Here is a 15,231-nt window from a genome sequence, read left to right as displayed (position 1 = left end):
ATTTGAATCCGTATGTAAATTTTTCTATATATGTATATTATATATGAGTATATACTTATCTTATATTAGCATATGACGCCATAAATAAGAAAATGGACTCAATGTGATTAGAACTCGATTTTGAAATACTTATTTACTATACGTAATTGCAGTTCTGACGTAAGTATTTTGTATCGCTGAAGTGGTTTGATAAGATATTTAAAGTATTAATATAGACACTTTGATAATACACACTCGGATGTGTGTAAGAGAATATGAAACTAATTTCAAGCAGCAAAATTAACTAATTATTTATATTTTGTATATGAATAATAATTGCCTGTTGTCACAGGGCTTTTCAATTAGATTGGCAAAAGAATATTACTCCAAAAAGAAAGCAAAAAGTAGGTATCTCGGATCTATAGTATCTATACTGCAGACGAATGTTATTTGAACAAATTGCAAATAATATGAACATCTGAAGACGATAATCACCTGTGTTTTGAAGAAAATTGCCTTGGAAAAAATTGAAAATCCACTTCCAAAAATCACGTTTTTTATTACTAAATAATTAAATTTCGTCAGGGGAGTATTCTATGTAGTCTAGAATTTGAAAACATCTAAATTTTGAAAATCTTTTAAAGCAATATTTTTGAATTGAAATCTAATTTTTAAATTTAGATTTTTTTCATAATTCGTTTCTTTATACATACATATATTCGAAAATATCTCCCTAAAAGGATTTTTCGAAATTCGGATTATTTCCGAAGTTGTAATCGTTTTAGTGTCTTGGAACTTTAGCGAACGACGAATTTTCGAAGTTTCGAAAACTCTCAAAAACCATAAACACACAAAAATCAAGTGCACAAATCCACCGCCCAGAGTTTTTAGCGCTTCTAAAACGTCCAGTTTTCATTACCATCATTTAATTTCATTTATGGATGTATGTATGTATGTATTGCGTACAAGTAACTAATTCTGTAGTTTGTTCGTTTTGCATTTCTGCGCGCTTTTCGCTGAAGCCATGGTTCTTTAATTTTTTATATATATTACAAATATATTTTGTTAGGTTAGTTGATTCTGAATCATACATATATGTATGTATGTACGTATGTATATTTGTTTGTTTGTGAAACAATTAAAAAGCGTATTTATGTATGTATGTATGTGGGTGCACTGTGGTTTTTTCTATTTTCTTTAATTTTTTGCAATACTTTGCGCATAACTTTTACGTTGGTCAGCAGAGTGTTATGTCTTTAATGCATTTTCAATGTCGCTGTCTCATTTAAAATAACACGTATGTATGTTTGTATGTACATATATATTTAGTTTTCCTGCGCACTTCTCCACGTCGATTTAGTTATTTTCGCATAACTATGAAATTCCTACGTTTCAACTATCAAAAATTTCCGCAAACACTCTTTATTTTGCCGCGCTGTGATTTTCATTTATGTTTTCTAACATTTTGAAGACATTTGGAGTAGTTTTTTTGTTTTTTTTGTTTGTTTTATGCTTTTATGTTTGTATGTATGTTATATATGTATATATGTATTTTCAATACTGTATTAAAAACGCTTGATCTCCTGTAATATTATACTTAGTTTGATTTCACATTTTATAATACTAAATGTAAATGGTTTTCGTTAATTTCTATACAATTTGCTCTGATTTTTTAGCTGGTGAACATAGCAGTATATGTTGCTTGCAGTTGTTGTTTTGTTGTCGTTGAAACTATGCATTTATGTAGGTGTTGGTGTTATATGTGTGTGATGAATGCAATTTTCTGTCACCAAATTCATATATATGGGTATTTATTAGGGTGGGTCGAAAAAATGTATTTATCTTGTTCGCTTGGTACGCTGAAAGATAGCTTTTTAGATACCTCTAAGATAGTCTCTCCAAGTATGAGCGCTTAATAGTAACGGGAAAATTCTCCGCCTTACAGATTATCAGATAGAAATACTTATTATCAATTAGAAAAATTCAGATTTCGCTTTTAACTACTTGTAAAAAAACTCATTGCATGGTTTAGATTTAAATAAAAATTTATATAAATTCATTGTTGAAACTTAAGTTTTAAATAAAAAAATGTCATTAAAATTTATCATTTTCTATTTTTTTTTTATGAAATTGAAATATCGAAAAGAAAAAAGAAATAAAAAGAGTTTTAAATGAAACGTTCTAATGTATATACATATATTTTTTCCTTTTTTATTATATTATAAGTGACTATTTTATACATTCTATAGAAAATATTCTACAAAACTATGAGTTGTCCGATTTATCATACTATTTTTTATCGAAAATTATTTTTTATAATAATTTTTTTATGAAAAATAACTGAAAAATTAAAAAAAAAGTGTTTTCAATAACATTCACCGTTAATAACTTTTAAACGGTTATATTTATGAAAAAGTCGTAGGAGAGTTTTTTGTAACGTAAAAAGAGTGATGTAGAGAGTAAAGTAAAAATTCACTGAAATATTTGTCCACAATTTTTGCATTTCTACTTAAGAAACGTTTCGAAAATTCCCAAAGAATATTTGAAATGATTTTTGAATATTTAATTTTTACATTTTTTACTTTGAAGAAAATTTTTTAAAAATTCTCTAAATAAATTTTTGAATTTTTTTTTTGGAATTTCATGTGAAAAGCTTAGAAATACACTGAAATAATTTTTAAACGAATTTTGAATATTTTATTTTTACATTTTTTTCTTTTAAGAATTTTTTTTGAAAATTCACCAAATAAATGTTTGAAATTTTTTTTGGAATTTCATATGAAAAGCTTAGAAATACACTGAAATAATTTTTAAACGATTTTTGAATATTTCATTTTAACTTTTGTTTCGAAAATTCACTTAAGTAAATTTTGCTATTTTGTTCTGAACTTCATGTAAAAAATTTAAAAAATTCATTGAAACAATTTTTAAACGAACTTTGAATATTTTATTCTTACATTTTTACTTTTAAGAACATTTTTTAAAATTCATAAAATTAATTATGAACTATTTTTTTTGAATTTCATGTAAAAAGTTTAAAAAAAAAATACTGAATAATTTTTAAAAAGATTTAGAATATTTTTTTTACTTATTATTTTTAAGAACATTTTTTGAAAATTTACTGAATTAATTTTCGAAATTTTTTTTTTGAATTTCACGTAAAAATTTTGAAAAATTCACTGAAACAATTTTTAAAACCACTTTTGAATATTTTATTTTTTTGAAAATTCGTGGCATTATATACATATGTATGTATTGAAATTATTTTGCATTTTTCCTCTTAAAAAAATCATATACTGTGGGAGACTTAATAATATTAAGTATTTTATTTTCAAGTATTTAAAAGTGAGTTTGGAATATTTCTAACTGATAATAAGAAAAAAATTATATAAAACTGTAAAGCGGAAGAACTTCCCGTTACAATTAAGCGCTTACACATACTTGGCGAGATTTGCTTGCTTAGAGCTGTCTTATAACCTAGCCAAAAAAAAAATTTTATGACCCACCCTAATAAATACTCATATATATAAATTCGGTGGAAATTTCAGCGTACAAAGCGAAAAAATATACGAGTTTCTCGACCCATCCTAGTATTAATACTGTCTGTCGTTCGCTTGGTTTTGTAGTCTGCCTGCATGTACCATATATATGTGATGAATTATATGAGTTGTATGTAAGTGTTTTGTTGTAATTTAATTATATAAGTTTATTACCCGTAGTATGTAGTAAGCATTAACTTTATCAATTTATGTCACTAATTTACTTAATTTCTATAAATTTTTTATGCCTTCAACTTTAATTTGCATAGTGTTTATATGTATGTGGGTATGTTTTGTATGCATGTTAGGTTAGCTAAGTAAGTCTGTCTTTGAAGTTTTTACAAAACTTTTATTAATTATTTTCGCTAGTTAATTAATTAATGTTGTATGAGTGGCTGCATAAAGTTGATGCGTTTTATTTTGCATTAAGGTGAGTGTACTGTTGTTTTGCCGTTAATCTTCAATACAAAAACCAGTATGAAACACGCGACTGCTTTAGCAATATAAACTAATGCAGTTCGATTTAAGATTAATTTTGAGTTTGTGTTGTGATTGTGGTTGTACATATGTATGTGTATATGCATGTATGAGTATGTCGTCACCTAAAATGCAAAACAACGTAGCAGCACTTTTCATAAGTTTACAGGCATTGGAAAAACGATATAATAGAAACCATTCGTAATGAAACAAAAATTTAAGTTTTGGTTATAAATTGGTTATGTCTAACAACGGAGGCTGAATTAAGCTACATATGTATGTATATGAAATATCTTGTAATGAATCGTAAGCAATTAAAAACTCAAAATCGATTTTTTTGGTGTTGCGTTGTTTTGCTCTCTAGGTGACGATATGTTATTTATAGTCATATGATTCATTTCAATTAGTTATATCTACTATGTATGCATGTTTTAATGTGTGTGTGTGTGTGTGTGTAAATTTTTATTTAATTTTATTCAAGTTTTTCTTCAAAATAATGCTTATGCCTATTTAAAAATATATGTATTTACTTACAACATTACCGTTTGAGTATTATCATTATGCTATGCTAATTTTAATATATATATTTTTAGTGGGAAAATTTTAGATCTACAATTTTTGTCAATTTACATTTTCGGAAAGTTTAATTGGTTAAGTTTGCTATGAAATATAAATTTGCATTAAATTGGCAACCCTTTAATGCTGAGTTGCGCCAAGACCAAAAAAAAATAAAAAAAATTAGACTTCAACATTAAATTAATTTAGCATATGAGTATAAAGTTGCCTATGTACATAGGTATGCGTGTATATATGTATATATGCAATTTCACACCTTGAACTAAATTAACTGATTTTCTCATTAGACAACAACAAATAATACATACTAATTTATGTATATAGTGAGTCTCTCCTACTTGTATATTTTAATTAACACATTACTTTATATTAATATCATATTTTATTTTCATATGTTTTTTTTTATAAATTATAAGGCAGAAGTTTGGGTTGAACAAAGTTTTAGACGCTCATTGCCCCCGACATCAATATTTTGAATACAAATTAGCTAACATCTGTTCCAACTTCATTCATACGCTCGCATTAATATTTTAACCATTTTTCGCTTTTAAAAAACACCGCCGTATGTACATACATATATACCAACAAACTCTCTGGAGGAGAAAAGAAATTTAAACCTTTTTATTACATGAGAGCTATAACAAATGCCAGGCATTCTTGACTTCCGAGCGTTAACCCTCAAGTGTGCATGAGGACACAGCAGGCCCGCTAAACGTAAAAAATGTCAAAAATAATTTATTCATAAAAAAAAAATAAGAAAAATTGTGTCAGGGCTAAAGTAACGAGTACTATTATAAATGGCATCTAGGCCAACCTTTAAACAATAATTTTAAACAGCTTTAGTCAAAATCAACCAACAAAATGAATAAAAAGCTTAGAAAGGCACGAAAATATGAAGATTAAAAAAAAAATTAAAATTAATTTTACGAAGTTTTAATAAATTATATTTTTGCAATCAAGTATATATGTGAAAATACATACGCGTGTCAGCTGAGTGGCTAAAATAATCATATAGTTTAACGCCTTACATGATTTCCGTAATACAACAAACTTTCAGTTTCTTTTCTCTAATCGTAAATACACACTTTGTAACCAATCTAAAATGTGAAAATAATATTATTATTTTTGTTTTTATATTTATTATAATTTTCACGTGAAACAAAAGATATTCTTTGATTTCCGAATCTTAATTTCGTTGTAAAAAATGTTCACTTTGTTTTTTTTTTGGTTTTTGTTGCTATTTCATCATTATGTTGTTATTTATGTATGCAAGTGTATTATTATTATATTATAATTGTTTTTCTAATTTATTTTTATTTACAAACAAATATGTGTGGAAAGATAGAAGGAACAATTTGGTGGCACCTTTAACAGTGATTTTTATTTGTATTTATTAATTATGGCTAATATATACATATTTAAATAAATATTTAGAGAAATGCGCACACAGTTTAAAAAAAAATTATAACAGTAACAAATATCAGTAAGCTTTCACTCCGCTTGTAACTGTTAGTATTAACCGCAGTACACAGAACAAATTTACAAAGCACTTGCAGCATTCATTGAAGCTTTTTCCAATAACCTTTCACCGCAGTACACTAAGAGTCGGCAGAGCTTTAGTGCTTTCATTGTAGCTCTCACTTCTCATGCCACCGGTAGCTTTGTTCTCAGTATAGACAGATTTAGAAAGCCTTTGCGGCTTTCATTGAAGCTTTTCAACATAATTTTAACCTCAGTACACTAAGAGTCAGCAGAGCTTTAGTGCTTTCATTGTAGCTCTCACTCCTCATGTCACCGGTAGCTTTGATCTCAGTATGCAGACAGATTTAGTAAGCCTTTGCGGCTTTCATTTAAGCTTTCATTTTGTATGCACCTCAGTACACATACAGATTTACAAAGTGCTTGCAGCTTTCAATGAAGCTTTCACTACTCATACGTAACTGTAAGCTTTCAGCTCAATGCACAGACAGATAGGCAGAGCTTCGTTGCTTTCAAAGCTTTCATTGCTGCTTTTTTCTAACTACCGCTAAAAGATGCATGAAATGAGTATATTCTTATAGCTAAAGTAGTTCCCGTCTAGCTTAGTGAACAAAATATCATTTTCAGTACTAATTGTAACTAAATGTTTCTTCGAATAGAAAAATTCACTTGTTTCTTTTTATTTTTATAACAAACAAGGTGAAACTGCAGTTGCAAGGGTCAAGGACAGCAGGCCGAAAGCATATTTGAAGGTTTCCCTCCATTACGAGTCAATATCATTTAATTACGTACACACATATATGTTAAGAGTAGCTAAAAAGAATGGCATCATCTACATAAATAAAACACATTCAGACAGTCCGAATTGTCAGGTGCTTGATTTAGTTAACTTTGTTAATTCTAATTCTTCGGACGGTCCGAAAGGGCAAAATTTCTTTAAATTATCAGAATTTTTCGACCATTGTCTTTTATCATTTAACTACAATTTACACACATATAAATTGTATGATAAGTATTTCGAATCAGTTTACTATGAATTTATGTAGTTATCCGTATAAAGAAGAAAAATCGCATAACTAGAAGCACTAATTAATATTCAATATTCAACAATTTGCAGACGCTAACATACGTCTTGCGCTTCTTCTATGAAGTTAACGGTGAAATCACCTATCTACATGATATTTTCTTTTAATAGCGATTGCTAAGGGACATGTATTATATTTCTGTGGTTTTTATTTTCAACAAATTTGTATTGAACTGCTTACAAAGCCACAATGCTGTTTTAAGGGAAATTAGTAAGCCCTGTTTAAGGAGATTGTAGCCAAAACGCCGTATGCTACTTATAAAAAAAATTGGAGAAACTTAATGTATATTCATAAAAATAATTTTCGAATAGTGTTTTTTAATACTTTGATATTTTTCATTAGAAAAAAAAACCAAATTTTTATATTTTTCACTAAAATCATTTTTTAGAAGATGTCTTGATAAGTAAGATAACACATTTTTTATGCTTTTCACTGAAACAATTTTTCAAAAGATGTTTAGAATAATTTGATTATTTTTTAATTAACTTTTATATTTTATATTTAATTATAACAATTTAATTATTTTCAATAAAAAAAAAACAAGAAAATGTATGTATTTAATTACTAAAACAGTTTTTGGAAAGATTTTTGGAATATTTTGATAATTTTCATTAAGGAAAAAAAAATTATATTTAATCACTAAAATAATTTTTGAAAAAAGTGTTTGAATGCATTTGAACAAAAATCACTACAATTTCTGAAAAAATTTTTTGAATATTTTTTCCACTTAGAAAAAGGATAAAAACTTACTGAAAGAGATTTTGAATATTTTGATTATTTTCGAAAAGTAAAATTTTTATATTTAATCGCAAAAATAAATTTTCAAAACATTTTATTTACATTTTGATTTAATATAATGCACCTAGTTCAAAAATGCATAGCACATACATATTTATATTATTTAAAAAATTAAAAAAAAAACTACTGAACCGATTTTCTTCTAATTTTTTTAAAATGTTCGTAATGAAACGACCTTTTACGGACAAACTTTTTTTTCGCCGAAATGAATTTTTAGTGAAATTTATAGTGACCAAAAAGTTCATTTTTTGCATAAAACGTTCTCGTGTGCACAAAAAAAAAATCATAAAAACGATCGTTCAAGCACAAGGAAATACACTAAACTTATGAAATTTACTTTTATGGTTTCAGTTGACTTGTTCGACCTGGGGATTGTCCTTTTCCTTTCCTTTTTTTCTTCGACAAAGAAGGTATATAACCCCTTAATTCAAATATCTTTATTAAACTAAAAAAAATTAAACTTTAAGTACTTAAATAATTTCTGAAAAAAATTTTTTTTGAATATTTTCACATTTCCAATTTACAAAAAGTAGAAATAATATTCACTGAAATAATTTTCACAGTTTTTACATTTCCACTTAAAAAAAGTTTCGAAAATTGACAGAAATTATTTGAAACTATTTTTGAATATTTTATCTCTACATTTTTACTTTTAAGACAATTTTTTTCAATGAAATAATTTTTGAGTAAAATGTCGTTTGAATATTTTATTTTTACATTTTCAATTTTAAGAAAATTTTTTGAAAATTTACTAAATTATTTTTTGATTTTTTTTTATAATTTTAATTACAAAATTTAAAAAATTCACTGAAATAATTTTTGGAACTACTTTTGAATATTTTTTTTTTAACATTTATAGTTTTAATAAATTTTTTGAAAATTCACAGATTTAATTTTTGAAAAGTTTTTGAAGGTCATGTAAAAAGTTTAAAAAATTGACTGAAATCATTTTTAAAACGACTTTTGAATATTTTTTTTGCAATTCTAATTTTAAGAAAATATTTTAAAAATTCATTGAATTAATTTTTTTGAATATTTACTAGAGCTCAAAAAAATTCATAATCTATTAATTATTTCCACGATATTATTTAAAATTTTATGCAATCTATTTTTTTTTGGAACATCGTGGAATTGTAACTAAATTTTTGATTTTTTTTAATTTTTGTTTAGTCCTTTTTAGCTTAACAACTCATTTCAGAAAAAGTTTCCATGCCTTTTTTAACTTCCGAACCTCACAGCTCTTAGCTTGCATTCCTGGCTTTTGGCTACAACCGTCCCTAATACTACATAGTTACTAGACGTTTTGAAAATAACTGGGTATAGGGAAAGCGCACATGTGACTTGCGTTTTTGTTTGACCGCTTTTATAAACTTGCAACATGTTGTTACAGAATATAATATTCTTTATTTTTAACTATTTTCAAATGTGTGAACCTATACTCGAGGTCCTCATGTTAAACTTCGTCGCGTAAAGTAGGTCTTCAAATGTGTGTTGTTGTTAATTTCTCAAATTTTCGCAAATTTGTTTGGCCGCTAATAACAAAAACTAAAATAATTTCAACTTTATCATTTTTCATATTTATTCACATAAGCTCTGCTTTAAATTAAAGTGCGTTTAATTATCAATTTAAAATTTTCAATACTATTGTTATTGTTATTCATAATATTATTAATAGTTTTATTATGTTTACATTATTAACTTACATTTTGTATCCTAGTTTTCATGTTATTTACTTGTTAACCGACAAAACTGTCCGGAACTTTTAAAGTTTTGGCAGTTTTTCTTAAACATATACTTTGGGGAGGGGCAAATTAAAAACTCATCGCACATAAACTTCAACATTTTTAGCTTTCGCTGCGCCACTGCCACCGTTTACTGTTTTTAATTTGCCCACATGCTAATTAACTAATTAGTCAATTAATAAATTATATATTTGTAATTACAATTTTATATTAAATTTTTTTTCACTATTTAAATTATACAATTCAACAGTTTGCACCATAAAATTAGTAAATATTGAATTAACTCTCCAAGTTGTCGTCAATAATATTTTTTTTTTCATTTTTTCTTTTACATTTGTATTACAAAATCTTCATAATTATTTACTTGCTCTTGCTTTAATTTTAAATTTTTTTTAGTTTTTAATGATTTTCATTACATTTTAAATTTGTATTTAATTCTTTATTTTATTTTTCATAATTTATGAAAACATTTTCGCCACTCTGCGCCCAACTCGTGGCGCAAAGTTTTCTGCGCGAGTAACGACGTCCGCCTTCTACAATGCATCAATTCGTCAGGTCTTTTGCGTTAAGTTTTACATTACAGTTTTACTTGAGATTTCTTTATGGTTGCGCAACAAATCGTCTCATTCATGCTTTGCAATTAATATATTAGCGCGCTCAGCAGTACCGCCGTACCGTTTTTATTAAACATGTATCTAGGTGAGTGTGTATTTTTTGCATTTTGTTTTTGTTTTTGTTGTTTTTCTTTTATCTAATTTTCGCAATTAGGTAAATATTTTGTTTGGGAGTTTTTATCACTTTCGGCTTCGAATACACATTTAGGTACTACAATACAATAAAACAATTGATTTCAAGTTCTTCTTCTTGCTCGTGTTGTTTTTATGTTTCTTTTGTTCTTGTTGTTGTTGTTGTTGTTGTAGTAGTAGTAGTAATAGTTCTTGTTGTTGTTCTTGTAGTTGTAGTAGTTTTTCTATATTCTAATGCTCGTACTCGTTACACACGCGTTTTGGATTTGTTCGGAATTTAAGCTTGACGATTGCAACAGTGAGTGAGTGTGTGTGAGTCATACATACAATCAGTATGTATGCCTGTTTAATTTCTAGGAAATCTAATCATAATTTCTCCTTTTCTTCTTCCTGTAATTATAATAAATAAGTGATCTTTAGTGTAATAACAAACTTACTGCTTACTCTGCTCTTCACTTTTCTTTTTACTAATTTTATTTTTTTTAATTTTTATTTTGTTGGTTTGTGAGTATGTATTATGTATGTATGTATTAGGTATTCAAGGTAGTTGGTATATAATAGGCTGAAGAAAGTTTGCAAAAATCTTTAAGATTAGCTTATAAGTACGATTAATTTGTTTTATAACTATTTATACATTATTATAAGTAATTTTATCTCTGTGTTCTAGCTCATTCAACACAGTGCAGCATAGGTGAGAATGACTTTTATGACTGTTTAAATATAAATTTTGGTATTTAGCAATTTGCTTTGTGAGTTTTGCCCAAAAGGTAAGGGTTTGCATACAATTGCGCATGAAACATTTTTCGCTGGTGCTTAAGGCGGAGAAAACTTCATAAAAAATAGAAAAAAAAATTAAAAAAATAAATAAAACAATGAAAAAATTAAAAAAAAGGCTAAAAAAATTACAATGAAAGAAATAAGAAAAAGTTAAAATAAAAAAAGAAACCAAAATATAAAAACAAAAATGAAAAAATCATAACAAGGAAAATATAAAAAATAACAATGAATGAATTTTAAAAATATTACAAAGCAAAAGACAATATAAAAAACAACAAAAAAAAACAATGAAAGTAATTAAAAAATTAAAAACAAAAAATATAAAAAACTAAAAAATAATAATAAAATAATACTTATTCCAGTACAAAAGGGTCAAAAGCGTAATCTATTTGAATTACAAAAACTGATAAATGAACGCAATAATTGTTAAATAATACATATTCGACTATATCAAATTCGTATTTTGTGATTATCGAAGCTAATATAACTTGAGTTGCATCGAAATAAATTAAAAGTGAGGCTAAAAATTTTAAGAAAAACTGTACAAAAAATTTGTCCACTGAAATAATTTTTGGAAGAAAAATTTTAATATTTTAATTATTCACATTAACAAAAACAAGAAAAATATTGTATTTATTCCCAGAAAAGATATTTTCAATAATTAAATTGTTTTCAGAAAAAAAATTTAAAAAAAATTGTTGAACTTTCAGGTATGTATATTCACAGAAATAATTTTTTAAAAGATTTTTTGAACATTTGAGTTATTTTCATTTAAAAAATTTATTCCCCGAAATAATTTTTGAAAACATTTTTTTGAATATTCTAATTATTCACATAAAAAAAACAAGAAAAGTGTTCTATTTTTTCTTTGAACTAATTTTTAAAACATTTTTTGAATAATTCAAATATTTTCCAAAAAAATCAAATTTTTTAATGTATATAAGTATTAATTTGTAAAATTTATACACTTTTTGAAAATTTTGTGATGGGTATATTCAAAAAAAGTTATATTTATTCTCTGAAACAATTTTTGGAAAAAAAAATAAAAAAAATCTAATAAAAGCAAGAAAAATGTTATCTTTATTCTTTGTAAGAATTTTTGGAACAAATTTTTTGAATATTTTAATTATACACATTAAAAAAGAAAATTTTTGTATTTATTCACTGAATTAATTTTTGAAAAATTTGTTTGAACTTTTAAATTATTCACAACAAAAAACAGCAAGAAAATGAGTATTTTAATTACTCACATTAACAAAAAAGAAGAAATATGTTATATTTATTTCCTGAAATAATTTTTAAAAGATTTTTTAAATATTTTGATTAAAAAACAGCAAATAAATTTCAAAAAATTGTTTGATTATTTTTAACAGAAAATAAACTTTTATATTTATAAAAAGAAATAATTTTAGAAAATATGTTTCGAATATTTTCGTTATTTTCCTTAAAAAAAAAGCAAAACATTTTTTATTTTTATTAACTGAAACAATTTTTGAATAATTTGTTTATTTTCATTAAGAACTAAGAAAATTAGTATATTTTTGCACTGAGACAATTTTGGAACATAGTTTTTGAATAGTTTGACTATTTTCATTAAGAAAAAAAACATAAAAAATTTTATATTTATGTGTATATTTTTATAAAGAAAAGAAAATTTGTATATTCATTAAAAAGAATAATTTTTGAAAAAGTTGTTTGAATATTTTGATTATTCGTATGAAGGCAAGAAGCAAGAAAATTACATTTATCAGTTGATAAAGTGGATTTCAAAAAAAAATGAATTTCAAAATTTTCTTAAAATCATTTAGAAACCCCAAGATCGCGAGTTGAAAGGCCGATGATAAAATTCAGAGGCTGTAGTACATTCACGTATACAATATATGTATATACATATACATATACTTATACCAAATACCCGAATCTAATGTCATAACATAAATTATTTTATTAAAATACAAAAACAAAGAGAAAAAAACATATATTTAAACAAAACGCTCGCCTTGCGCAATTTTTTAATATTTTAACAATAATTACTGTTTGGTTAAATAAGCAAACGAAAAATGCTTCCTCATCCAGCATTATCCAACGCTACTAGTGTACACTTGTGTGCAACTAAGTTTTATAATCAAATTTCTGTTATATCATTAAATAATAAAATTTCTTTACATTCTTAACAATACAACAAACAAATGCTTGAACAACAGTTTATTTCTTAATTTTAACAAACTTATATACTCCAGCAGGTTCATTGTAAATTAGTGAAACTAAGGAAATATACATATGCATGTATGTATGTATGTAAAACATTCAGCTATGGGTTAATCGTTGGTCAATTGGTTGTTGGTTAATTGGTTGCTTGGTTTATTGGTTGGTCGGTTAGTTGGTTGTTTGGTTGGGTTAGTGATAACTTTGATGGATTATGATGGTTGTGGCGGTGGTGGTACATGATGGTGATTCTTGGTTATATGCTGTTGATGTCGGTGATGGTTAACGCTTGGAGTTTTTCATAGTATTTTATTTTCTTTTATATTATTTTTTATTCGTTAAATCAATGCAGTTTAAATTTATGCTTTTACTCGACGCTTGCATCACGTTTATCAACTACACACATTCCACGGTGGGGTTATTTGCCATTATGAACGTCGGCACATTTGTTGTTGGGTTGGAGGTGACGGACGGTTGGTTTTTGTTTATGTTATTTAAATAAATTATTTGCCAGGATTTAGGGAAACGAATTTGGTAGATAAATAGAAAAAAGGGTAAGTTTAATAATTATTCTAATCAATTACAATTACAATGCAGACAAATTGCTTATATTACACTAAATTTGAGTGGTGTGATAAAATAATTTTCGGTTTACATGCAAGTTTTTTCAATACAAAATGCAGAGTTTCGGTTTTTGTAAAAAATTAAAAAAAAAAATAGCTTTTTTAAATAATTTTAAAAGAGAAATTATGATTTTCTTGTCTAGCTAATTTCGGTACAAAGTAGAAAATTAAAAATAATAATGATTTAAATATTTTTTAAGTGAAATTATGATTTCGGCAGTAGAAAGAAAATTATAAAAGAATCTAATTTAAATATTTTTATAAGTGAAATTATAATTTGAAAAGAAAAAATGTAATTTAAATATTTTTTTAAACAAAATTGTGGTTTGGGAGCAGATTCTTTTTATAAAAAGAAAACTAATTTAATATTTTTATAAGTGAAGTTTTGTTAACTAATTCGCTTACTATTTTCCAAAAAAGATTGCAACAAAGAAATGCAGTAAATAACTTGAATAAAGAAAATGTTTTGAAATTGTGCCACAGTGTTGTTTTTGTGAAATAACTTTTAAAACAAAAAATGTCTTATATTGGTGAAAATGCGGCAGGTGGCAACTTTCCTATTTCTAATTTTTTTTTTAATTTTCTCAAAATTGGTAAGTTGCACGTATACATACTTATGCATCTGTAGGTTATTATTGTGGCTAAAAACAAAAGTTAAATAATATTATAGATAATTTCTATCAACAAATAAAAAACGTAAATACAAACCCATATTTTTAATACAACTGAAATTCAAATATAAATAAAGACGCAAAATATGATTTTTTATGTTTTATTTATTTTTTTTTAAATTTCGCCAAAATGAAATTTGACAGTTTCACTTTAAACTTTAAACTTTTCTAAATTAAAGAAAAATATATCGTATAATGCTCGTGAAAATAATAAATAATATTAACATAACAGGCCCGTTGATATATGTACATACATATGTAAAATTTTATTTTTTTTATTTGTAAAAAAGATAGCATAATATTAATAAGCAATTAAGAATTCAATCCAAAATCGAGTAGGGTACATTAGAGCACCGAAAATATTATTCAATACAAATGTACATACTATAAACATATATACATCGTAAACAAAAGTGGAAATGAATGGTATACTTTTGCAAAAATTACCGCCGCTGTGCTTTTGGCTATTCAATGCTTTTGCTTTTGTTTTTTCAACTTGATCATCAACATGAACGTTAAGACGATTATCATGCT

The sequence above is a fragment of the Bactrocera tryoni genome, chromosome 2, assembly GCF_016617805.1.
Source record: "Bactrocera tryoni isolate S06 chromosome 2, CSIRO_BtryS06_freeze2, whole genome shotgun sequence".
In the NCBI taxonomy this organism is placed as follows: domain Eukaryota; kingdom Metazoa; phylum Arthropoda; class Insecta; order Diptera; family Tephritidae; genus Bactrocera; species Bactrocera tryoni.
The sequence above is the reverse complement of the archived record's forward strand: the minus strand, read 5'-3'. Positions refer to the sequence as shown.